The 27860-nt window shown below is 37.8% G+C and overlaps 1 protein-coding gene across 6 annotated transcripts in view; it reads left to right on the top strand.

Annotated features, from left to right (window-relative positions):
- LOC131690553 (alpha-catulin) overlaps window positions 1–27860 on the top strand; it is a 504668-nt gene that overhangs the window by 49342 nt on the left and 427466 nt on the right. For 2 of the 6 annotated variants that reach the window (XM_058976422.1, XM_058976420.1), the window contains exon 1: window positions 22324–22934. The exons of 1 other annotated variant lie outside the window; for it this stretch is intronic. The gene's annotated coding sequence lies outside the window, so the exon portion shown is untranslated. Of the gene's footprint in view, window positions 1–22323; window positions 23028–27860 lie in introns of those variants that run through there. 3 more of the 6 variants (XM_058976421.1, XM_058976426.1, XM_058976424.1) reach the window with 3 other exon arrangements.

Here is a 27860-nt window from a genome sequence, read left to right as displayed (position 1 = left end):
CCGCAAGCCCAATACGCCGCAAATGCGCATCTATGGTGTAGTGATTGGACATAAGTCGGGACATTACGCGAATAAAATCAGGACCCACATCCATCCCCCCGAACCAAGGCTTCGTTGATACCTTTGGGATAATCGAATGTAGCCATCGTCCAAGTTCCCCGTTGCTCCACGAGGTTTGCCAACTGTTGAGCGTCCTCTGACGACAAATTCTAAAAAATTCGTTGAAGCAGATTGATCTTTCGTATATGTCACCATTTAATGCGCCCACCTTTGCTAATGAGTCGGCCTTTTCATTGCCCGGGATAGAACAATGAGAGGGGACCCAAACAAAGGTAATCTGATAAGATTTTTCAGATAACGTACACAAGGACTCCTGTATCATCCCCAGAAAATATGGGAATTGCTTTTTAGGCTTCACCGCACGAAGAGCCTCGATAGAGCTGAGGCTGTCCGAAACGATGAAGTAGTGATCTGTGGGCAGAGTGTCGATGATCCCAAGGGTGTATTGAATTGCAGCTAACTCTGCGACGTAAACTGAAGCGCGATCATTGAGCTTGAATGAAGCGGTGATAGTATTGTTGAAGATACCGAAGCCAGTGGACCCATCGAGATTTGATCCGTCCGTATAGAACATTTTGTCACAGTCAACTTCTCGGAATTTATCATAAAATATATTGAGGATCACTTGCGGGTGTATATGGTCCGGGATTCCACGAATCTCTTCCTTCATGGATGTGTCGAAGAATACAGTAGAATCAGAAGTATCTAGGAAACGGACACGGTTGGGATTGTACGAAGAAGGATTGATGCTCTGTGCCATGTAGTCGAAGTACAAGGACATAAAACGGGTTTGAGAATTAAGCTCGACGAGCCTCTCGAAGTTTTCAATCACCAACGGGTTCAGAATGTCGCATCGGATGAGCAATCGATATGAGAGTTCCCAAAATCGATTTTTTAGCGGAAGAACGCCCGCCAGCACTTCGAGACTCATCGTATGGGTCGAGTGCATGCAACCCAAGGCAATGCGCAAGCAACGATACTGGATTCTCTCCAGTTTGATGAAGTGTATGTTCGCAGCGGAGCGGAAACAGAAACACCCGTACTCCATCACCGACAATATCGTTGTTTGGTACAACCTGATCAGGTCTCCTGGGTGAGCACCCCACCATGTTCCAGTTATTGTTCGGAGAAAATTGATCCTTTGTTGGCATTTCTGTTTCAGATACCTAATGTGACATCCCCAGGTACCTTTGGAGTCGAACCAGACCCCGAGATATTTAAATGTGAAAACCTGGTTGATCGTTGCACCCATTAATTGAAGCTGGAGTTGCGCCGGCTCACGCTTCCTAGAAAAAACAACCAACTCAGTTAACCCGTCGACGAACCGGCGCCAATAACTGCGTTTTTTGGCTTTCATTAGACTCTTCATTCGCCTTTCTAACGACGCGTACTGTTGATAACCCGTCTTCCCGAAAGGCCTTATATGCAGTGGACTTTTCCGCGTACAGCTCTGAGCACTCTTTATCCCACCACAGGGTGGGAGACCGTCCATGGGTATTCGCGCTGGGTACTGGTTTAGTCTGAGCTTGATTTGCACTGTCGAGAATCAAGCCAGCCAAAAACCTGTACTCTTCCTCCGGAGGAAGTTCTTAGGTGGATTCGATTTTAACGGATATCGCGGTCGCGTAACTCTTCCAATCAATGTTCCGTGTGAGGTCATATGAGACATTGATTGTTTCCGATGGTCTTGGACCGTTAGCAATTGAAATCACGATAGGCAAATGATCGCTACCGTGGGGATCAGGGATCACCTTCCACATGCAATCTAACTGTAGCGATGTCGAGCAAAGCGATAAATCCAACGCGCTTGCGCGTGCTGGTGGTGTAGGAATCCGCATCATTTCTCCCGTGTTTGAGATGGTCATGTTGAAATTATCGCAAAGATCTTGGATTAATGTTGATCTATTATCATCATGAAGACAGCCCCATACCGTACCGTGCGAGTTAAAGTCTCCCAGAACTAGCCGCGGTGCCGGTAAGGATTCCGTGATATTACAAAGCGTTCGGTGCCCTACCGAGGCTCTAGGAGGAATGTAGATGGAAGCAATGCAAAGGTCTTCACCTTTGATTAAAACTTGACAAGCGACAATTTCAATGCCTGGTGTCGAAGGGAGGTTAATTCGGTTGAAAGAATAGCACTTTTTGATCCCCAAAAGTACTCCTCCATAGGGGTTTTCTCGATCCAGACGAATTATATTAAAGTCGTGGAAGTTGAGATTTATATCGGAAGTTAACCAAGTTTCACATAATGCGAAAGCGTCACATTTTAAACTATTTAGTAAAAATTTAAAGGAATCGATTTTCGGGAGGATGCTTCTGCTGTTCCACTGTAGAACAGTGATCGAATCGGTGACCTCGTTCGATGACTTAGCCATCGAAGGATACGATCGCTGCAAGGAGGGGCCATTTAGTAGTCAACTGCTTCAAAAATGTTTGCACTATAGGGAGAAAACGTATCAGAAGGCTTTTAAGAGGATCAGTAACATTGAAAGCTGTGAAAATTAAGTCCACTATGTCAGAAAATTTCATTAGTCCGCTACTGGACTGAGTATCTGTTTGAAAAAAGGGGACACTTGGGGTTTTTGGTGTCCCTGGAAGTGGTGGGTACTCCTTGTTAGAATTAATATTTCCAAGTCCTGGAGCAAATTGCTTCGGCTTTTGTGCATCACTTCCGTTGGATTTATTGATTGTAGTTGGCGCACTCTGAGTGGACGACACCTTGGCACCCTTACGAGGCAATGTAGGGGAGGCTGGATTTCTCCTCTTCCTGGATTCCCCTGGGTTAACCAAAGATGTTCCCTCTCGTGGGTCGTCAGATTCTTGCTCAACGTTAGCCAAACCAGCATAGGGATTTTCGGACAGGACAGATGGCGAAGCATTCTTTAGCATTTCTGCATAAGAACGCCTTGAGCGTTCCTTAAGGGAGCGCTTAATTTTATCCCCGCGCTGCTTGTACGCAGGACATGATTTAAGAGCATGTGAAGGGCCCCGCAGCAAATACACTTTTCAGTTTCTTTGTCGCAAGAGTCATCCTCATGCTCTCCTTCGCATTTGCCGCCACGTTTCTTATTTCCACAATATGTGGCTGTGTGGCCCTACTGCTTGCAATTGCTGCAGCTCATGACCCGCGGTACGAACAGGCGAACTGGTAGGCGAACCTTGTCAAGGAGGATGTAGTTGGGAAGAGAGGACCCGGCGAATGTCACCCGAAGCGAGCCTGATAGAGAGTAGGTAGTCTTACCTCCCTCGGTGTTTGCGGTATACAATTGTTTGCATTCTAAGATCTTAATCTGTTCAAGTGAGGGGTCCTTAAAGCAGCCAACCCCGTGCTCCAACAGTTCTTCGCATTTCAGGCCCGGTTCGGACACTACCCCATCGATTTCACAGGCCACACAAGGCACGTACGCTTTAAATTCCCGCGTAAGGCGCTCACAGCAAGCAATCGCGTTTGCCTGGCCGAGATCACTCACTAGAACACGTATCTTGTTTGCCCGAACACGTGTTATCTGAGTTACGGCCGGGTAATTAGCAGTCAGATCTCGAGAAAGTTTTAATATATTAACCGGTTTCTCTCCGGTCCGAAAATATACCACCCATGGCCCAGAGGAACCTTCTGGGTACTGCTTTATACGGGGAGCAATGCGAGTATTAGGGGGATCAGGGACTTCCATGATTACATCAGATGGTATTTCGCCCTCGGCCATTTAAGCACGAGGGCAGAGCGTTATATAAACGGGAATGTGTCTTATTATTTGATTACAAGGTAGAGTAAAAGTAGGGAAAAGGAAAGAAAGCAAACGAGGAAAAAAAAATAAAGCAAAACTTATCTGCAAACAACGTCGATTGTTCCGCACCAGCGAAAACAATGTACTGGATTTACTGCCGGCACCAGCAGAATGGCAGCTAACGAACGAACAAAGGATGACCTTCACTCTCTGAAATTTACACACCGAACACCACTGTGAAATATAACGATCCGTTCCGTTCAAAGGTTGGGAGACGTATGATGTGCAAACACGGTTAACATAGCGTCGTGGTACTAGTTCCCTCTTTGGCTCTACCCATCATCATCTGCGTTGATTCATTTCGCTTTGTGCGTTTCTTCCATTCGTGTACGGTAGGGCATTGCAATTTTTTTTTTAATCCTCAATGCCCCCCTCTCATATTGTGAAAAATGTCAAAGTAAGCTCAGATGCCAAATTTCACATCATTTGGACAATTCTAGACTCCCGCCCACTTCGCTTGATATTTTTGAAATTGTGGGAAAATATGTAGGAAAAATATATTAAATGCTATAACTTTTGAAGTAGCAATCAGAAAATTACAATCTATACCTCTTTTTAAAGGGAATAACCTTAGTATTTGAATGGAGATATCTAGAAAAATACGAGAAAGTGGGGTAATGGGTCATTTTGGCCCCAAAATCCCCTATTTTCAATAATTTTTCTGCTCCTTCATACATATTTTGCAGTTTTTCTAATGTAAAAAAATCTCAGAAATCGAACGGAACCTTTTTGACCTTTGACCGAATACGAGAAGTTGGGGTTCTAGGGCCTTTTGTCATTCATATTAAATTTTATCATTTTCTCGTGCATGTATCTCTATTATTCTTCAATCAATTTTCATAAAATGTAACTTATTAAACGTAAAAAAATCTTAGGAATGCAACAAAAATAGATTCGTTGTCGGTAAAATTCAGAAACATCAAATTATGTGACAGATAGTCTTGATTTCACATTTTGATTATAAAATCGCACAAATTAAATCCATTTAACAACAAATGATGTGAAATCTGGCATCTGAGCTTACTTTGATATTTGTCACAATATGAGAGGGGGGGGGGCTTTGAGAATATTTTTTTTGCAATACCCTAGTGTACGGGCATGTGTGTGAGTACACACAGCTGTTTGATTCGAGCATTGTACAACTGAACAGCGTTCGTTTGGGTTCAATGTTTGAGGCGAATGAGAGCAATCTGTGCGTGTTGCGCAAGCGAAAACTTTCTTAGCAACAAATTTACGCGAATCGATGGAAAGCACAACGAAAGTTTATTATTTATATTCGTTCAATTCATTGATTTTACGTAATTTATTTACACTCAGCCTATCCTACTTTGATTCTGTTAATTGGTACATACTACAAAGCCTTTTTATGAATTAATACACTGAAACTCAAAAAACCGTTGCAAAATCGTATCTTAGTCTGTATATTTATATATTCGATTCTTGTATATTTTTTACAGCTTCGATATATGGTTAAGACCAATGCATTCGCTACATTTGTATGCGTACTTTAGGAAAGTTACAAACATGGTAAAATATAACTAGAAAGTTTGGTCTATGCATGAAATATGATTGGGGTAAAAGGGTATAATACACCCCACCGGGGTAAAACGCCCCACTTCTATTCCTAGGACCACAGAATTATTTGCAACGTGCAGTATAATTTCATGAAATTAACGTACAAAGTTAGTTTGGCATTTTCAAAATTCCGCGAAATAACATACGTAAAATACGTAAAAGTGTCAAAAGAGCCATTTCGATGTAAGTTCCCATTATTTTTCTATAAGCATTTCAACCAATTGGGAAGAGTCGGATTTGGTAGAACTATTTTGATCAACTTAATAGAATATATGAATTCCTATCTAAGTTTTTGAAATGGTTTGAATCTATGTGAGCTTTTAGAATTATTAATGTTTTCACAGCAGCTCATCACCAGTCAAAACGCCCCACTAATCTATGGATGGTATGCCCCATTATTAGCACAACCGCAAAGTAACCTTTGAGCCAATTATGACTTTAAAATACCAGTAATACTGATTTTCATTATGTAAAACAAGGTTTCATATAATGTATGACCTTTTTCAAGAATGATAAAAATTTCAGTTATTCGATAAAAGTTTACAACCCTATTGTTGTGGTACATGTACTCTCCGATTGCTGTGGGGGATACTATTCTTTTATTGTGGAGATTATTACACTGTAACTGGGATCATTTCGCACTGGTTGAGGGAAGAAACTAAACTATCTTAGAAAAATGTGTTATAATATTCCTATTTGCATTCTTTTCACAAAAAATTAAGTAGGATCTATTTTCTAGTTAATATAGCAATACACCCAGGTTTTATTTACGCGGTGGATACGTACCGCGTAAAAAAAACCGCGTGATAAAAACCGCGTTAATTGGAAAATCCGCGTAAAAAACGCGTTAATTGGAAAATCCGCGTAAAAAAACCGTGTTAATTCGAAAATCCGCGCAAAAAAAAACTCTCAGTAAAAGACTTAGTATATTTTTGGAAGTTTTTTTTGCGCGGATTTCGCAATTAACACGGTTTTTGTAAAAAATGTTCTAAGTCCTTTTGAATGCAAAAGACTTAGAAGATTTTCGGAAAGATGGAAGAGACGGGTCTGGAAGATTCCTTATAGCCCGCACCCCAACAATATGGGTATTTTTGGAATGGTCTTGAAGAGTAGGTTCCAGAAATTGATTTTAACGCCATTTTGAAATCAAAGATGGCGACTTCCGGTTTAGCGAAATTCGCTATAACCCAATCAATATGGATATTTTCGGAATGGGCTTGAAGAGTAGGTGTCAGAAATTGATTTTTGACGCCATTTTGCAATCCAAGATGGCAACTTCCGGTTTAGCGAAATTAGCTGTAACCCAATCAATATGAGTATTTTCGAAATGATCTTGACGAGTAGGTGCCAGAAATAAATAAATCTGCACCTTCCCCGCAAGGTTTTCCATGAAAATTAATTTTTGGCGCCATTTTCAAATCCCAAATGGCGGCTTCCGGTTTCGCGAGATTCTCAATCAACATGAGTATTTTCGGAATGGTTTTGACGAGTAGCAGACAAATGTCGATGCTTGCCGTCATTTTAAAATTCTAGATGGCAACTTCCGGTTTACCGAAATTCTCGCATGAAAAATTTGGGCAATCATCTAAATCACCCTCAAATATAAGATCAAATCATAAACCAACAAAATGCAAAATATTTTTATGTGTTCAACCAGGAAAGAGCGGTGACAATGGAAGAGAGAGAAGAAAGAGACGTATGTGGTGTGAGTTGGGGGTTTGAATTTATTCAAATTAAACATATTGCTTAAATTTAAGTAAATTCAACTGTTTAATTAAAACTATTTGTACTACAACTTCAACTTCCAAAAATACCAATATTGATTGGGATATAGCAAATTTCGCGAAATCGGAAATCGCCATCTTGGATTTAAAAATGGCGTCAAAAATAAATTTTTGGAACCTACTCGTTAAGATCATTCCAAAAACACTCATATTGACTGGGTTATAGTGAATGTGGCTAACCCGGAAGTCGCCATCTTGGAATTAAAATGGCGTCAAACATCGATCTTTGTCTACTACTCGTCAAGACCATCCCGCAAATACCCATATTGATTGAGTTATAGCGAATTTCGCTAAACCGGAAGTCGCCATCTTTGATTTCAAAATGGCGTCAAAAATCAACTTCTGGCGCCTACTCTTCAAGACCATTCCGAAAATACCCATATTGATTGAGTTATAGCGAATTTCGCTAAACCGGAAGTTGCTATTTTTGATTTCAAAATGGCGTCAAAAATCAATTTCTGGCGCCTACTCTTCAAGACCATTCCAAAAATATCCATATTGATTGGGTTATAGCGAATTTAGCAAAACCGGAAGTCGCCATCTTTGATTAAAAAATGGCGTAAAAAATCAATTTCTGGCACCTACTTTTCAAGACCATTCCAAAAATACCCATATTGATTGAGTTATAGCGAATTTCGCTAAAGCGGAAGTCGCCATCTTTGATTTCAAAATGGCGCCAAAAATCAATTTCTGGAACCTACTCTTGAAGACCATTCCGAAAATACCCATATTGTTGGGGTGCGGGCCATAAGGAATCTTCCAGACCCGTCTCTTCCATCTTTCCGAAAATCTTCTAAGTCTTTTTCATTCACTTAGAAATTTTTTTGCTAAAACCATGTTAATGGCGAAATTCGCGCAAAATTAAAGCTGCAAAAATTCTTCTAAGTTCTTTACATTTAAAAGGACTTTGAATTTATTTCAGAAAAAAGTCTAAGTCTTTTGCATTCAAAAGGACTTAGAATATTTTTGCAAAAACCGCGTTAATTGGAAAATCCGCGTAAAAAAACCGCGTTAATTGGAAAATCCGCGTAAAAAACCGCGTTAATTGAAAAATCCGCGTAAAAAAACCTCGTAAAAACCGCGCAAAAACCGCGTAAAAAACCTGGGTGTAAATTAGAATAGTTGCTGCCGAGATCATGGTGCCCAACGATGAAATATAGCTATTTTTGCTTAAGGGGGGCGTATTAGATTCTTTTACCCTATATTGTATAATATTTGATTTTTCTGCACCGGTTCGTATTTTTACCGCACACAATCAAAAAGTTTTTATAATATTTCAAACCTGATATTGTGCTATAAAGATTTAAAACAGTTCCAGATATGAACTCGGTTGCATTTTTCTGTCTTCTTCCTTCAGATCTTCTCAAGTAAGTTTAATCGTATTCGCCAACCTACTACAAATTAAATGACCTGATAACCAGGAAGGTTTGGTACAATATGTAACATTCGATGTTGATTGGTTGTGCTTAAACTATACGTAAGAAATATAATTGATTTATTATTACTAAGAAAAGAAATATTTTCCATTAAGTAATGTAGTCTTACGTCTACAGTTCGTGCAACTCCATAGTGCTGCCCATTGCAGTTTTTCAAAATTTTCTTCACGATGATTTAGTTGGAACCCTAAACCCTTGCCATCGTTTTATTTGTTCTGCTCCCTAGTCCAGTTTGTTGGGAAAATTTATTGAAATCATAAGGCATTTTTGATTTTCAAAATCCTTGGGACTAAAAAAAAATTAAATTTTTTAGCGGTTTTCGTTTGTTTTGACACTAGATGCTGATGTTTTATACTATTTTTAAAATCTTGCGAAATCGTCTTAGGGCGCCAGTGGCTGCTCGTTCAGCAGGTCATAAGCGCGACTTCCGGAAGGTTAATGATTTCCGATTGAGCTAAGAAATTGCATAGATTCCTTTTTCGATGTAATAAGCATTTTATGTAAGAATTTAAAATGACCATTTTCATTGATATCTTCCCTCTTGAACACCCCTAGTTCTCCATACAAACTTTGGTTTTAAACTGTGCAGCCCCGTTCCAATTTTTTTCAAAAATTTCTCCACCAAGTGTTTCCTGGGACCCTAAACTTTCGCCATAAATTTTTTTTCGTTCTGCTCCCAAAAAAAATTATTTTGTTTCACAGTGATATAATTCTATAAAATGCGAAGCACAAAAAATATTTTATAGCTATAGTTATAGTTCTGGTTATATTATCACAAAATGACGGTTTTCAAGCCCCATTTGCTGCGCCACTGTTTTGTTCTACTCTAGTAATTGTCGATTAGAATGACAACGATCATTATTTGAAGCTCGACGACTTGCGAAAAAATAAGCTCCAATATGTCAGAGATTCGCTTAATACGTGAAAATACGTGAAACTCCGTTCGCGATTAGCATCTTCTACTTCCTTCAGCCTTTCAATCCTCGATACGAAACTACACTAAATCAATTTGGCCTGATTTTTTTTCAATCCGTACATAGTGGGAAGTCACCCCGGTACTTCCCAGGCTCGGTTCGCGAGAATCTTTTAAACACTCTTATCCATTTCAACCATCAGTACGGGTCACATCACACTATGTAAATGAGGTTGGGAACAGGCGGTCTGTGGAGTAATTCTTAGCCTGTTGAAATAGCCGCTACTGGCACCTCAAGCTGACAAGTTTCCATTCTCCATTACGCTCAGCACAGCTTTTGACGTACATACTATTTTGTTACGAAATTCCGAGTCATAAGTCGTTAAGGATTTTATGAAAAAGCAGTATGATTCCGATTGAACATTTTTTCTATTTACTTCATAAAAGCATTTCATATTGCTTAGTTTAGCCGATAAATTGAATCAACAGACACTAAAGCGACTTATGCGCCCAGACGGTGTGCCTTGATTAATTACTCCCGATGCTATTGGGTCGTGACATCATCAGACATCCGAAGCTAAATGGGATGTCCCGTCTTTACAGAGACCTAATTTTCCAACCCTCACCATGCACCATTCTTTCCTCGCCCCACCGACTGCATCGAAAAGCATTTTTACCTGCTCAAGTCGATTATCCTTGACATGCTTCCTGCCATTTCATTTTCTTCCCTATCAGCCCTATGCTACGGGTTCTTGCTATTCTTATTACCAATCTAAAAATAGTCTCGTGCTTCCCGTGTCCCCAGTATCAACACACACCCCACAGCCGATGATGAAATTATCCGATATAGGTAGGGTTCGTCGCGGTGCGGATGTGGGCGGTAAATGGATAGTCCGCACCGCGCCCGCAAAGAAATAATAAAACCGCACCGCTTACCGCAACCGCACTGCATTTACCGCACCGCACCGCGCGGTAATGCGGTAAAATTCTGTAGTTTTGAAGTGTGTTGAAAAATTATTCATTTTTTTTGTATAACCATATATAATGAAATAACATTAACTTTAACGGACTCCTCAGAATGTAACATTTATTAAACTTTGCAAGTTTTATTTATAAAATGCCGTACATTTTGTGATAAATACTTTCGAAACAAGGTAAATATTAGCATAGCACTGAAGTCCTGAAATGTAGCTGTATTTCATCATTATACATACAAAAACGTTCTTCCGCAGCAATTAATAGGAAAATTTTTAATTTAATTATCAGAAATCGTTCTACACATATCATAACAGGAATCCATCCCATTTCAACCGGTACAGAGTTGTTGAAGGACATTTGAAAAACTGCAAAAGTTGTATGATTTACAGCATACAGAGGAAATGTTATTACAAATTGGGGATTTTAGGAACAAAATATCTCAAAACACTTACTTTATATTTTTCAAGAAATTGATGTATTCTTATTCAAATACTAAGATTGCTCCCTCAAAATTGTATGAGTTGTAATTTTCTAATAGCTAGTTCGAAAGTTCTACCTTTTTATGTATTATTTATAATATTTTTCCATAATACCAATGGCAAAAATTTCAATTGAAGTTGGTAGGCGTCAAAAATTGTCCAAACTGTGCAAAACTTGGCAACTGGGCTAACTTTGACACTTGTCATAATATGAAGGGAGGCTGTGAGAAACACAAAAAAAATCGAAATACCCTAACTTCGAAAGCTTTAATTTCAAAAAGTTACGAAATACTCGCACTGAAAAATATTAGTTGTTAATTTGGTAGAAAATATTACCCGTTGGATGAACAATGGACATATATGAAAAATGTATGTAGAAGGAGTCTTAAAAACGGACTGTAGAAAAATTCATTGCGAATTTACACAGAAACCCAAAGAGATAGAAATACGATGTTGAAGAACGAATGATAAGGTTATCAGCCTAATTTGGACCCCTTCTTATTTTGGACGCTTTTCAAACATTTGTTTCCCTTACTGCTGATTCCTCCAAATTCGTTTGGTTTAATGATGATAATTACATTCTTTGGGTTGTTTTTAAGTCTTAAGACTTTTTTAAGTTCATCTTTAAGCTCTCCAAATTAATCAAAATTCACAGTTGAGAAAACGTCATCGTAAACGATTCATAATTCCACGATTGCCAAGAGGAATCGGGAGAAATGATGCATTTTTAAATTGGATTTGACAGTACCATTCAATTGTTTTTCAATGATTGAATTGTGCATTTTATATATTTGGAAAGGTTCGCTTGTAAAGTGTTCAAAATATGTCGTAAAAATGATAATGCCAAAGTATATTGGACACAGCTTATAGATTTTATTTCTTAGTAACAGGTTGTTTTATCATGTTATAATAAACAAAATGTAAAAAATCAAGTAGCGATAGGTCGAATACAGATTATATTCGGATTTCTTTTCAAATCATTGTCAAGTCCATGGAAATTAGAGCAATTAAATGTTTATTATGTTTCACTATTGTAAAGTAATAAGTGGCGTCGTTATTAAATGGTAAAAGTAGAAGAATTAGAATTCACTTTTTAATGCAGGCTGCAGACTTTATCAATTATTTTTTAAGTGCGGTTGCGGTAATACTGCGCGGTAAAAGCTCATTTCCCGCACCGCATCCGCGAGAAAAAGTGTCTCACCGCACCGCAGTTTTTGCGGTGCGGGTGCGGTAAATACCGCGCGGTTGCGGTAATTACCGCAACCGCGACGAACCCTAGATATAGGTACAGTTTGATATATACGGCTATTCCCAACAGCGACAAAAACGAATCGCGATTGCTCGGGATTCAGGATACATTTCCGTTCAAATACACTAGCACCGGTTGTGTTGGTGTGCGTACGTTGAGTTTTCCTCTACACGTGACCGTAACAAAAGTGAACACGAACACAATCAATTGTGCAGTGCTGCTACTTCTGGTGGTAGTGGTGGTGGGGGTGGTGGTGCTGGTTCTGATGATGATAGGATCCCGCTGGAAGAAAAACTCTCCAAAAGTACGACAATGACGATAACCACCATGCACAGCCATGTGACCGCGAACTGACAGAGCGTCCGGAAGTGAAAGGCCATTGCTGCCTAAGGCTGGCGGAAGAAGGATGCTTGTCTGATTTTTATTGCCGTACGTCTGGCTTTTGATGGAGGGATTTTTGTTGAGTTTGCATGATTTGAGGAAGACGCGTGGTCGTTTGTGAATCAAAACAGGCAAATCAGTTTCGTTTATGTTTGCGCGTAAAGGCACGCAAAAAAAATCATCTTCCAATCCTATCATGATAGATTATTATATTTTGAGCTTTCTTCGATAAGGTTATAAACTCAAAGGTGTTGAAATGAATAATGCATCACTAGGCAGAAATGTTTTAGTCTGCGAATTCCGTTCATATTTCAAACACAGAGAAAGACAGCCGCAGGCATGAAAAAAGCTCAATCATTCAACAAATTGTCAGAAAAGTGGTACGACCAAGAGGGGAAGGGGTTTACAGCCGCAGCAAGAAAAATCTCACTTCAACAGGAAAAGGAAACTTTTCTTTCTCTTTTCTTCTTTTTGGTAATATGACTTTGCTTCAATGGATAATTCTCCTCTTAACCGAAAATGGCGTAGTCTGAATATAAACGAGTGGGAAAAAGTTTAAGTTATTTACATCAATATATTCTTTCACTGGCAGTTATGATAGATGAAGGGGAGACGTTAACCCTTAACATTCCTGGCATTTCTCTAGTAACAAAATTGACTTTCTCCCGAACCTCATAAATAAGCTAAAAGTCACTGCAAAGGAAAGACCAGACTTCTTCTCAGTGCACGAAGAAGAAAAAGCATCCGATCTGCAAGCCTTCCGAAGTGCTGACGTGCCTTGGCGACTGGTGATAATGCTGATGGCAGTGTGTGCTAGCACGACAAACCAAAAAAAAATGTGTTTTTATCGCAAGGCTCGACCCCGACAACGACGACGATGACGATGATGATAGATGCCGGTGTGGGATACGGGAAAAAGCGGTCTGCCGACGTGTCACGTTTTTCGATGAGATAAAACATGATCGGCGTGATGATAGCATGCGGAAAACCGCTGAGCCAATAAGTTTTAACCACCCGTTGGGCTTGCTGGTGGTGGTTGTTGGACGGTAGGTCATATCTGGGAGCGAAGTGTTCGGCGTGGTTTGTGGTGTTTGGCGGTTGATTGAAATTATTATTCATCTTGCAAGCCTTGAAAGTTTTCGGAAAAACGGAATTTGCAAAGAATGGAAAAAACAAACTATGCATAAAGTTTACGTTGGCTCTACCACTCAGCAATGCTGTAATATTTATGTCCTTCAGCGCCGCCATCATCAGCATCACCATGGCCGCACAATCTTAGGATTGTTCCGGAGAATAACCGAACGAATTTTAGTTTTGTTGGTTGCTTTTCTATGATTATGTCTCGGCGTTTTTTGGTTTGTATTTTTCAAGTTTCAAATTTCGTCTCTACATTTCAATTAACATCTAATACTAATTTTAAGAGAATCTATATTCATAACCTTAATATGATTTATATTCATGGTGAATTTAGAGTATTTTTAAATTTGTAGTTTTGGCTGTCGTCCAATGCTTTTCAAAACTGATCTTAAGCAAACTCAATCTTCTCCATCCACCAAGGACCGCTGTGATTCTTCGTTGCAGACAGGACCCCGCTGCAATAAAACGGGGACATTTAGTACCGTCTGTATGCATGGGCACTACAGTGAGACACGATTATATGCAACAAAATTAACTTTGCTCCGAGCAACTTTTTGGGTTCTATTTGGGTCCTAGAATAAGTTCAAAGTTCATTCGGTGAAACTATATTTTTGCGGTCGCGGTTTAAGGTTTACATGGAATTTCATACAGACTTTTGCAAAATAATTCTTTCAGGATTGGCCCATTGTCTTTTAAAAATAAAGCAGTGTATGATTTTAATAGGAATTTTTTCAATCCAACAATGTCTCGAAGACAGTGGGATGATCTGATGCTTGTGTAGAAGCTTATTAACCAAAAACCGACCAATGCTCTGAAGATTGATGAAAATATCAATTTTCATAGCATCACTGCTGCTGACGGTCCATTTATATACATTCTTTAAACTTTCTCTTATTGTGTAGAAAAGATTCCTCAATTTATCCCTCAAAACTCCAAACCAAACAGTTCAGATCATTTATTTAAATACAATAAGAGAAGGTCACAACAAAATTGCATATAATTGGACAACGAACAGCAGTGTTGTAAGAAAAAACGAATATTTTATCAATTGAATGGGTGGCGTCCAAACCCAATCAATAATATTACACGTAATGGTCGAAAAGTTGATTCAAATTATTGAGATGTATGCAAGAGGAACTGGCGGCCTTTTACACTGTTTTCATTTGGCTTCAGGATGTAGCCATTTCTGCAATGGCAGGTACTAACGTCTTAGACCGGACTAAACTGAGGCCTAAAATCAAAGATAATACCATGTGGCGGTACAAACTAGCTTCGAGATTACCGCTATACATGTACTACCTTTCAATTCACGAGCATTTTCGTAGTTCGAGGGGGTAACCCCGGGGGTACCTAGCGTCCAAAAGAGGATAACCCACAATTCACACGTCCTTTTCTTATCTTTCGTTTTAGAGTTATAGTGCCTTTGGCAAGTTGTTGTGTGACATTCAATCAAATAAAGCGCTATATGCCATACAGCAACTCTTCTGAAGATACAGTAACACTATAACGAAAGATAATAATTGATTACACGCTTTTTAACTCTCCGACCACAATGTACCGTTTTTCTTTTAATCCCTTATTGTAGAGACATGATACTGGAATTTTCGAAAAAATGCGCTCAATAATATACATTTGAGCAAGAAATATGTATTAGATTGAAAATAGCCATACATAGCAAGTGTGTGAGCGCCCCTTTCCTTCAGGAACGACTGTTTGGGCCAAAACGTTAACGTATAATGCAATCCTACTAAAAACAGTGCCTATTATATCGAGTTCACCGATATGTGAGCTACAACATAAAATTTACTGATTGTGAATCGAAACTTCGAAACTACTTTTCCTTAAAACCTCGGAAAACGAAAGAGAAAACTTGAATTTCCATAAGACTCAATGTGGGTTTTGCCCCTTGTGGACGCCAGCTATTACTGGGGTTACCTCCAAGGTCAAATTAAATGGCAGTACACGTGGATTACATAGAACTATCAAAAAATGCAAAAATGTCGATTTCGGAAATAAATACGGGAGATTTTTTTTTATTAAAATCAATTTTTCCATGCGAAATCCCATGGACACTTTAAACAGAGGGCGCAAAAATATAGTTTCACTGGTCGAGCTAAGTATTTACACAGATTTTCTAGCACCCAAATGGTACCCAAAAAGTTGCTGGCGGTCCCAAGATTTTAGCGGGACTATATTTAGTATATACATAGAATCATAAATATTTGAGAAATGTACGTTTCGTTAGGGTACGAAACAAGATAGGCTGGTAATGTCAGATGCATAACCAGAGCGAAGTTATTTCGAACACAGAATTTTTTTCGTACTCGTTATAGATAGTATTCAAGTCATTTATTGATATTCATGCAAGTCTGCAATCGTCCGAATTTAAAATAGTATTTTAAAAGAAGAAATGTTTAAAAAGATTCATTAGATTCTCATTTGCTAGCCATTGAAATGGTTTTTGATGTCAGTAAAGACATCATAATATTTTCTAGCTTTCTTGTAAGTACATATATAAAGATAATGTCTTCAGAAAAATTGCAGAGCAAGCAATCTTCCACAACTTTGCTGAAGACACAAAGTCTTCATCTTTAACATCTTCAACATCATCGCTTGTTATTTGTGGAAAAAAGCTAAAAGCTAATTCATTAATATAGCTTTTGAAATGTCATTCTGACTGGTTGGATATGATCCGCAAAAAGATTTGAATGATCGAAATTGACAACTTTTTGTTGTGCAACATTGGCTTATCTTGTGTATTTTTCGGGATTTTTTGAAAAATATAGTGTTTCAAATGAGGAATTCCACGAAGATCCGTCCGAAAATAATTAAAATCCTGACCGACCATCTTAGATTCCTATGAAATTTTTCACATTTCATCGGCATGGAAGACTAAACATTTTCCACAATCAGTAAGATTATTTTGACTCAAGAAAAAAATTTTAAAAGGACGTAAACATTTCTACGTGCATTATTTTCAAAAAAAAATTGTCCGATTACTGTATTTTATACAGCAAAACTTTCTGAGAAGGAGTTTCATAGAATGAATATTTATGTGCGAAAAAAATATACACTGAAAAAAATGTTGTGTCATTTTTCAATCAAACAAAAATTTGTGTTAAAAATTTAAATTGCAAAAAAACCATTTTTTCTATTTTTTATATTTTGTCACTAAAAACCTCCAGAAAAAAGAAATGTTTCAAATGTGGTTGTATGATGGAGAACTGATCGGGAAAAAAGTTTTTCTAACAATAACTTTATACACGTTTTAAATTTCATACTAATTGACATACAAAACACTAATTTTATTACAGAATATAATTCTAAGTCTCATTTTAAATCAAAATGTATTTAACAAAAATCTTTCAAAAAGCGATAGTTTTCGAGAAATTTGAAATTTTATTCCAACAAAAACAGCTTATTCGTGTGATTATGCCCTTTTTAAAAGTTATTCGCATTACCAAATTATAAAATGTCAAAAATCTAATGTTTATCGTTTTAAAGACGTAAAAGAAACTTTTTCAGTGTCTTTGGATCATGGAGAAGCTTTCAATACAACTTTCTTTTTGAATTTGATTCTAAATACTATTTTAAATCAAAATGATAATAATAAAAAATTTCTGAAATGTAGTAGTTCTCGAGATATTTCAAATTTTGTTTTAACAACATAATTCTTTTGTTTTCTTACGACCTTTCCAGAAATTGTTCGCATTTCTCCACCAACAATAATTAGTTTTCAAAAGGCCCACAATGTTTCCTGAATCTTTCTCTTTGGCATCAAGGTGATGTTGTAAACCATTGGAATGCTAAAGGGCGAACACGAAATTATTGCGACATATTCAACGGGGAATAACTTTTTTACCATTGGGTAAAAATCAACCACATTTTGCACACTTTCTCATTGATGTGTATTGTTTACATGCTGTCAAACTCGAAGTCGTGTTTTTCGATTCAACGAAAATGGAGGTGAACCAACGCGAGTCGAGAGAACAAATTCTTTCCAAACACCTGGAATTTCCTGACCTGTCGCACCGGCAGTTGAGAAAAATGTTGAACATTCACCATTCAACCGTCTCCAGAGTGTTGAAGCGGTTCCAGGAGCGGTTGGCGTTGGACCACGGCAAAGGAGCTGGAAGAAAACCGGGACCGGAGAACAAAAAGACGGAGGGAAAGGTGAAGCAGATGATTAAAGCAAATCCTAACGTCTCAAGCCGTGATTTGGCTAAAAAGATCGCAGAGCTACGTCCAGAATGCAAAGAAGATAGCTGGACTACATACATACAAGGTACAGAACTTTCCAAACCGCGATGAGCGGCAACAATTGACGGCTAAAACTTGGGCACGGAAGCTCTACGAGAAGATGCTGACGAAATATGGCTGCTGTGTGAGGGACGACGAAACGTATATAAAAGCCGATTTTAAGCAAATTCCGGAGTTGGAGTTTTTCACCGACAAGAGCAAGTTCAATGTGGACGACAAATTTAAGAAGAAAAAAATGTCGAAGTTCGCCTCCAAATATCTCATTTGGCAGGCCATCTGCTCTTGCGGACTGAGGAGTGAGCCTTTCGTGACAAAGGGCACAGTAAATGGCGAGATCTACAAATCTTAGTGCCTAGCGCCTTTTGCCGTTTTTGCAGCAGCACGACAAAGCTCCGCTATTTTGGCCAGATTTGGCATCATGTCACTATTCTAAAAGTGTCCTGGAGTGATATGAGGCCAATTCTGTCCATTTTGTTCCAAAGGACATGAATCCGCCAAACTGTCCGGAGCTGCGCCCGGTGGAGCAGTACTGGGCAATGATGAAGCGGGAACTTCGGAAGAGCAAGAAGACAGTCATAGACGATAAGGACATGTTAAGAAAATGGAAAAAATTGAGAAACTGGTACTGGATGACACTGTAAAGACTTTGATGGAGGGCATCAAGCGAAAATGCGTTCAATTTTACACTCAAAGCTCCATCGATTAACTTTTCTTTTGATTTTTGAAGTAAATATATGTATAAAACTACCTTAAAATTTTGGTTTGATTTTAAACATTATAAGAAAATTGGCATGACATTTTCGGTGTCGCAATAATTTCGTGTTCGCCCTTTATACAAAAACAATCAAAATACTATTCAACCATAGGGTCTTATAATGAAACTAAATAATTCGATCATATTTTGGTTGTTTTCGTATAGCTTTCAAATGGTTTACAATATCATCTTGATGTCAAAGAGAAAGTTACAGGAAATGTTATGAACTTTTGGAAAAACTTATAAAAGGTCGTAAGAAAACAAAAGAATTGTGTTGTTAAAACGAAATTTGATATATCTCGAGAACTACTACATTTCAGAATTTTTCTATTATTATCATTTTGATTTAAAATAGCATTTAGAATCAAATTCAAAAAGAAAATTGTATTTTTGACTGCAAATAGTATGAATTATAAAAATATGTCAAAAGTTGTTGTTAGGAAAACTTTTTTATTGCAAGCTTCTCCATGATCCAAATACACTGAAAAAGTTTCTTTTACGTCTCTAAAACAATAAACATTAGATTTTTGACATTTTATGATGGGGTAACGCGAATAACTTTTAAAAAGGGCATAATCACACGAATTAACTGTTTTTGTTGGAAAAAAATTCAAAATTTCTCGAGGACTATCGCATTTTGGAAGATTTTTGTTAAATACATTTTGATTTAGAATAAGACTAAGAATTATATTCTGTAATAAAATTAGTGTTTTGTATGTCAATTAGTATGAAATTTAAAACATGTAAATTGGTTTGATATGAAAGGTTGAAAGGGCCCGGTGCGGTTCTCGACGGGCCTGTGAATAACTGCAGTATATAAGTCGGATAATAAACCATGAATAACAATAACAGTTTCAATAATAATTTTTTGATAAATTTAGCGTTTATTCCTCTTAGAAGTAATAATGGAAAATTTACTCTTCAAGTAATTCATGTTTGAAACTTAATCTCTTCAGCAAAGTTTTCGAAAATGTTACTTCGATCAACTTTGTTGATAACATGGATACTTCGTGTATTCAGGGTATTGAAATATCATATGAGAAGAAAACTTTTTAAACAATTTATTCTGATATTACTGTATATGATAAATCTTCTCTGCTGTTTATAAACAATTAAATTCCCCATTCTATCCAAGGCATGAGTCTCTAACTATTATAATAAAATGATATATTGAAGATAGCTTTAAGAAAGTTTTCTAAATATCGTTTTATAGCGCAATTTACTGCATTCATGTAGCCTTCGTATTTTCAACAAAGCTCTTTAAAATGACATTATCAACATTATTAACAACATTAACATTTTGACACTATTAACAAGACAACAAGTCACCGTGCCTATGATCCACTAGGAGTTTGATAGCAGTATCTTGTGTTTCTCTGGACAAAACCAGCATAGAGGTCGTGTGGTATCTGGCGGGTTGTGGAAACTCAGCCAAGAATCTTGGTATCTTCTAGTGGCTATACAATTATGCCTGGTGATGAAATTTGTAGTGCTCTGATCGACTATGGTTAGAGTAGAACAAATTAATCTTCGGTATAAACGTACAGCAACTTAAACTTAATTATCACATGTCAATTATTCAGCGTACTGAGTATTATTCTTGTGAACTTTGTGAATTCGATCACGGAACTTCATGCCATTTGATATGTAGCTACCCTACAGTAATGCAATTGCGTATCCGTATTTTTGGTTCCTCATACATAGATGAATCTATATACAGGTAGTTAAAACTCAAATATATGCTTTTATTCCTAACCCAGTGTGATATAGAGCTATAGGATTTATCAGTAGGGCTCATTATTTCTTCGGGAGGATGGAATCCAGGCTGTTCATTATTGTGTATTGTAATTGTATTGTGTTGTCATTTTCCATTTCCCTACCATTTTTCTTTCACCTCTCTTTTCTTTCCCATCAGGAAACTGAAGAGACGACATAACAAGGCACAATCCTCCGAATAACATGGGAAACGTGACAATCGAGCCAATATATTCTGATTCCTGACTCCCGAGCTAGCTTTTAGAAAATTTCCTGAAGATCGTTTTATGTTTCGATTTCCTGCATTCATGTAGAAATTGTATTTTCAACAAAGTTTATTTTTATTTCGATTATAGATGTTTTAACCTTAAGGTCATTCGCTTCTTCAGCATAGAAAAATCTTTACCCCTATGTGCGGGGTTGGGACTCGAACCCAAATGAGCTGCGTACAAGGCAATCGATTTACCAACCACACCATGCCCGCCCCCATCAACAAAGTTGTTTAAAGTGACATTATCAACAACTTTGCTGAAGACACCGAGTCTCTTGCCATTTTTGGAGAGGTTATTTCTCATAAATACTTCTAGGAGAATCACTAAACTATTATACCCAAAAATTTGCATTTTTATGTTGGAGAACTTCTTCGAAGTTATTAAACAAACAAACTAAATGGTTTCAAAATTATGTGATCTTGACCGTTAGAAATTTTTTCGAACATATATGCCACTTTAAAAGTGCCCATTCTTTTATTTCATTGACATTTTATATAATCAAATAATTTATAGAGGTATGAAAGCCGTTCGATACTTGTTTCTTCTTGTTTGTAGACTGTAATAGTATCTATTGTTTCTGAATGGTATCTATTGTTTCTAAACCTACATTAAATTCAAGCATTTTTAAAAAAATCAACAATTTTCCACAGCATCCAGACTAAAAAGGATGTTTCCGAAGATGAGTAACAGAATGGTTAAAAAAATTTCAGGTGATAATGTCCCAACCGAATTTTGAAAATATATATCAGCAAATCCAACATATTCTAGATTTTTCTTTTATGAAAATTCCAACCTGAACCCTACTCGCAAAAGTTATTTGAAAAAGTTTTTTCCGTGTATTAAAAATGTTTTATTTCAATTCAATATATCAAAAACGATGTTATTCTTATATAATGGGTTAAGCATTTTTTATTTAAGCTTTTTTCATGGAGTCAGTTTATACTAATCAACACAATAGTCGACAAACACCGTTCTCGCGTTATTTTTGGTTTTATATTCAATTTGCTATTTGATATTGTTTTGTCTCGCATAAAAATTGGAAAATTATTAAACATTCCTAGTACGATGGCTTCATGATGTTTTAGTGTTATCAGTAGACATAACAACCCAAATCAGTCTTGGTTCCTTGAAATGAGAGTGAAGTGTCTATACTCTCTTACCCTATCATGCGCTAAACATTTTTCTTCTAAAAACCTTCCCCAACGGACGTACCGTTACCATATTCCACAAGTCGGCGGCAAATCAAAAATCTGACCTTTTGTCTACGTTTTTCCCAACACTACCACAAACACCGTCATAGATTTCACATCCTTCTTTCGCCCAACATTAATTCCATGGCACTGCCAACCCAGCCTAGTGCCTTCCCTCGTGATTTTGACATTCAACACCAACCAACAGCAGCCACAGCGAGCCATATCCGTGCGGCGTATCGGTATGGGTGAGCCTTCCACATCGTAGTCGTAGTTGTCGCCGTCGCATGATCCTGGTTTTTCCACCATGTTGCTCCGGGAGCAGACTTTTCCAGAGGCTTCAAGTTCGGCTGCTTCAGAGCAATTTTTCCCAGTTGCATTTCGTCTTCCGTTCGTGTCGCTCGCGAAACAGCTGCCAAGTCCCGCGCGTGATAGCAGCCAAAGCCCAGCCCCCTCAGCCAGCAGTGTCAGTTTGTGGAAAGTGAAAAAATAGAAATTTATAAAAACAGAGAATTCTCTGTTGACGACAAACCTTTCTAGTGATGCTGGTCTTAGGTGCAGGAGCAAATCTGAGGAAATCTGTTAATGTTTGATTGCTCGCACTGGCAGGTACACACTATCCGCGATTCGGTGTGGTGAAATTTGAAGGATATGAAATTTGATGACAAGCGTAGCTGCTGGGATCTCTGGCGCACGGTGGAATCGGTTTTGCGTGAGTGAAATGGGATTGCCCGTAAATTGAAATCGTCGCTGTTTCTGCTCGATAGCGCGAACAAGAGTGAAACGGGAAAATCGTGAGAAAGTGTAGATTTTCCGAAGCAAACCAGTGTGCGGTCGCTGGGAACCAGAGTGAGCTTAATTACCCGGGGGTTTTCCTGGTGGAATCCGGGTGTGTGTGAGTGGGTGATCTATTAGTTTGATAAGAGGTTGGTATCGTTTTGGTCCCGAGAAAGGAAGATCCGGGAGGTATAGATGATATACGTAAAAGTGAGATAGTGCGACGAGATAGTGTAAACAAGGTGAATTTCTTTCTAAACAACTCTTCAAGGTGGTTTGATTTAATGGCACTACCCAACAAGTCTGTTAAAGAATGATTATAGCGTGGGAAAATTTCCGTTTGAATGAAAATGTGTCACTATCGTAAGAGGCAATCGAAATCTGTCATATGCAGCAATGTGTGGAATGAAAAATGAAAACGAGACCGAGAGATTTCAGGATTTTCTTTCGTTACCGACGGCAAAGCTACTGGTGTTGGTAGTCCGTTCCACGAGATGTTCAGTGGGTGGCTTTGCGGACCAACATCAGCCCAGTCAGTGTTGTGTTTACTTCCTTTGGCGGCGGGAGATGCTATTGCTTGCTTCGGTTTGCTGGTGGAGCGTTACCGTGTACCAGTATTAGTGTAAACGGTGGGAAAACGAAACCAGGCTGACAGGAGGCCGAACAGCTGAACCGCTCGGCTGGTTCGGCTTGCCGTGTCGTATTTGGGATGAAAAACCGACAACGGCATTGTTGGCTATCATCGAATGAAGCAGGAGAGCTAATCAAAGGGCTATTGTAATGAGTGGGGCTCCATATTGTGATGATGGGTTTTCACAGTTAGTAGTGACTGGCTCGGTGGGCGGGGGATTTTACTGTGCAGAAGCATTGCGATTAATTTGTGTGAGAATCAGAGGACAACCAGGGGCTTACTTGAGAGTTGGTGGAAATTTACGAGTGTATCGTTTCATATTAATTTCAATTTAGTATTTACATAATTGATATGGATTTTGGCCTCAGTGGATGCCAGAAGTCACTTGTGATTAAACATATCTTCGGGTAGGGTTATCATTTATTACAGAAATATTCATTTTATTTTAATTTTCTCATATAGCATTCAGTTGAGCGAGCGAAAATAAAAGGCAGAAGGCAGTGTTATGTTTTGTAGATCCTCCTCAGTTTTATTGGATAGTAAAAGTCAGCTATAAACTTTGAGCCTATAAGGTTCGTCCTAAGGTTATTCGATGTAAAAATTGATTTAACAATCCACATCATAGTAACAGGAAAACAAATGATCAGTTACTCGTGAGTAGATTTTGTTAGCAGTTTTTTTAATGTTACACTTCACAAGATAATAGACTGCTGAGCTTTATTCAGTTTTAGCAGACTTTTTCGTTCTAATACATGAGGTTTTTTAACAGGGAATTTTCTGGTGGCTAACGGGTGCTACCAACAAACTGACATGTTATTGTTGTTCAGAATTGTTTGCCATTTCATAATGGAACGATTTACACTGACTCACCGTCTTCGAATTGTTTAACTGTGAGGAATGTGTGTCGTTTACCGTCCCCAGGGCCGTCGAGCGGGAAGAAGAGTTGTAGAGAGGGCCCGGATTTTGAACAGAAGGAATGATTCAGGCAGACATTATTCAATAACAATTTATTTGAAAATGCAATTAGAGTTTCAAAATTGGTATGATTGAATTAGGATAGCTTGCCTAAATTATAAATTGCAGCATGTTGGAAATGAACTATATGATTTTCGCAATCAGAAGATCAAACTTTTAAGCATTGAAAATGCTTCACTCCACTATATGGGGTGGGTGGTGTAAAACTAAAATCTGATTTCAAGCTGCGTCCCGAAAATGTGGCATAATTTTAAACGACTGTAGCGCTGTTAATTGTTGATGGATTTACGTCATTTAAATACTAATAGATTCAGAGAAGTCCCACTTAAAAATTGGTTGCAACTATAAATTGGTATTTCAACTGTACACTATTGAAAAATCCGTATTATTGTAAACATATTGGGAAATGTAAGAAAACAGACAAAGTTTTCGCTTACGTTTTGTTAATTATTGATGGATTTTCATGATTCGAACACCAATCGATTCTGAAAATTGCCAATAAAAATTGTTATGAAATTTATCTGTGTATTTTATTAGCACACTATTGAAAAACAAGTAAATATTCAATAAATAAGGAAAACGTATACAATTTTCACAAATTTGCGCAAGACTTTCCCTAACACGGACCTCATCTCGACATACATAAGCGTCCTACCCATTTCATCGCTTGATATATAAGAAACGTTTTTGACCGAATTCCTTCATTGCCATGCCAGCTCTGCTGGCAGAATCAGATGGATTATCGCTATTGTTGCTTGTAGGACAGCTGTTAGATCTTTCATTTGATCACGAGGTACGGAAGAGGTCAAGAGGAACGTTTGTATGTGTGCGTTGGAAGAATTTTGTTCGCAGCGTCAAACGACGATGGCGGAACAGAAGCGAGATGGCAAATTGCCAGTTTATGCCATGCGTATCAGCCGTGCAGGCAAGGCTCAAATCGTTCCATAGGATTCTCGTCACATATCGCAAAACATAGTTATTAGCAAACCGTCCTTATTAGGACGAGTTAATGGAAAAATAATTCAATTAGAAAATTCCTTTTATTAACTTTTATTCTTCAACATAATCTACCAAATCGATGGTTCTTGCAAAACCTTTAAGGAATTCAGTGAATGTGGCAACCCTGCCACTAAGCGAAAGCCACACCAAAAAGAATGATGAACATATTCTTATTTATCGCACAAAAGGATGGTCTTCCATCTGCACCAAAAAGTTAATGAAAGAGATCGCCTTGTGCTACATAGTGCTCATTTGACATGAGCTGCGAAAGAGGAATGTTCGTCTGTGTGTATTCAGCAGAAACGAGTCGCGGGCAAGGTTCGAATTGTTTCAAAGGATTCTCGTCCCGTATCTCAAAACATAGTTGTTAGCAAACCGTTCTTATTAGGACGAATATAATGAAAAAAATAATTGAATTATAAAATTCCTTTTATTAACTTGTATTAAGTTTGCGCTAGTTAATTCTGTACCTTTACCAGTCAATCATAATATAAACAAATACTCTTCAAATCAATAATCTACAAACCCGGAGTGTTTTTAAAAACCTTCAAGAAAATAAGTGAATGTTGCAATCTTATCACTAAGCGAAACGGTGGGTCTTCCATCTACATCGCAAAGTTGATAAAAGAACTTTTAAGGGTTAATAATGCTGCATTTTCAATGTAACTACTGATTTGGGCGTAGCGTAGTTGGTAAATTGATTGCCTTGTACGCAGCGCACCTGGGTTCGAGTCCCGACCCCGCACATAGGGTTGGAAATTTTTGAAGAGATTTTTCTAACCCGAAGAGACCAATGACCTTTAAACCTCTAAAATCGAAATAAAAAAATTTCATTGTAACTACGATCGTGTCTTGTACACAGCCCTTAATTTTTTATTTCGATTATAGAGTTTTTAACCTTACGGTCATTCGCCTTTTTTCGGGTTATAAAAATCTCTTTAAAAAAAATTCTAACGCTATGTGCGAGGTTGGGAACCAACTACACTATGCCCGCTCCCAGAGCAGACATTTCAGCAGACATATAATCAATGTTGGTGATTTGGTAAAATATCATGATTTTTTTTTGATTTCGAAGTAATTTTGGAACATTGTATTAAAGTGTTTTTCTCTAAAAGCACGTGTTGTCGTTTGCTGAAATTATGGCAACGTCATAAGTAGTTTTATGTACAATATAAAATGAAGGTGTTGCAACTGATAAGACGAAACTAAACTGTGGTCAAAAGTTCGTCCTGGCAAAAATAGAAATTACCAAATATGGTCCAATTCCTATCGTAAAGTTAATCGTAAATAATATCATAAAGTTTATATTGCATGAAAGACTAATCAAAAGAAAACTTTGGGATCTCAAAAACGATTCTAAAGCGCAGTGGGCAAAAATACATTAGATCATTTTTTATAGATTGTGTATTAGGGATCATCCATAAATGACGTAGCATTATATGGGGGAGGGGGGAGTTTTGTATTTTGTGATGATGTGTGACGAGAGGAGAGTAGGGGGTCATGTCATACTACGTAGCTTTTTTTAAAGCGGAATAGAAAGGATTTTTTAAAAAATTTGCGGGGAAAGGGGGGGGGGCAGAGTTACCGTCAAGCTACGTAATTACTAGGGGGGGTATTTAGAGGTTTGTGACGAAATGCTACGATGGGGGAGGGGGGGGTGTTAAAAATCACTCAAAAAATGCTACGTCATTTATGGATCATCCCTTATAAAACTGAAGTTTGTTTTCTATTTAATACTTTACTATAATTATCTCTTGAATTTTTATCGAAAATTAAAAAAAAAATTCCTGTGTTTTTGAGTTCTCGAATCTCGAAAAATTGATTTTGATTCATATTTTACTAATTAATTCTAAACTTTGCAATCTGTGGATGGGTTTCAAAAACATTTTATTTTTGGCTTAAGCTTTACGGTTAAATAGTCCAGTTGCGATTTCTAATCTTTTCAGGACAATATGTCACTTCTAGTTCTACTTATTTTAATTCTTAGTAACGGCTGAATGTATCACGAAAGCATCCACTGATATTTGGTTTTTTAGTATTTCGGATTCTCCTCGTCAGTAACTAACACCAACTTAATGCTAGTTAGGTAAGTCCAAGCCAGCACCAAACTGGCGCTAGAGGTTCTGTTTGCCGACGTGGAATGTGAACCGACACCGTCTTTTGGTATAAGAATCAACCGTCTGGTACTATGCTCAATTGCCAAATGGGAAAGATTTTGGACAAGACAATTTTTTGTACATAAGGAAACAAGACCTGGTTAGTTGCTAGCGCAAATTTGGTGCTGATTCGAACTTATCTAACTAGCATTAAGTTGGTGTTAGTTACTGACGAGGAGAAACCAAAACACACAAAAAATTAAAAAAAAATTATTGATAAATCGGCTCCTTTCAAAACCACTAAAAAATTCGAAGAGGTATAAAAGATTACCGATCCAAATTTGCTCGACTTAAGCTTGACACATTTTTATGCA

The sequence above is a fragment of the Topomyia yanbarensis genome, chromosome 3, assembly GCF_030247195.1.
Source record: "Topomyia yanbarensis strain Yona2022 chromosome 3, ASM3024719v1, whole genome shotgun sequence".
In the NCBI taxonomy this organism is placed as follows: domain Eukaryota; kingdom Metazoa; phylum Arthropoda; class Insecta; order Diptera; family Culicidae; genus Topomyia; species Topomyia yanbarensis.
The sequence above is the reverse complement of the archived record's forward strand: the minus strand, read 5'-3'. Positions and strand labels throughout refer to the sequence as shown.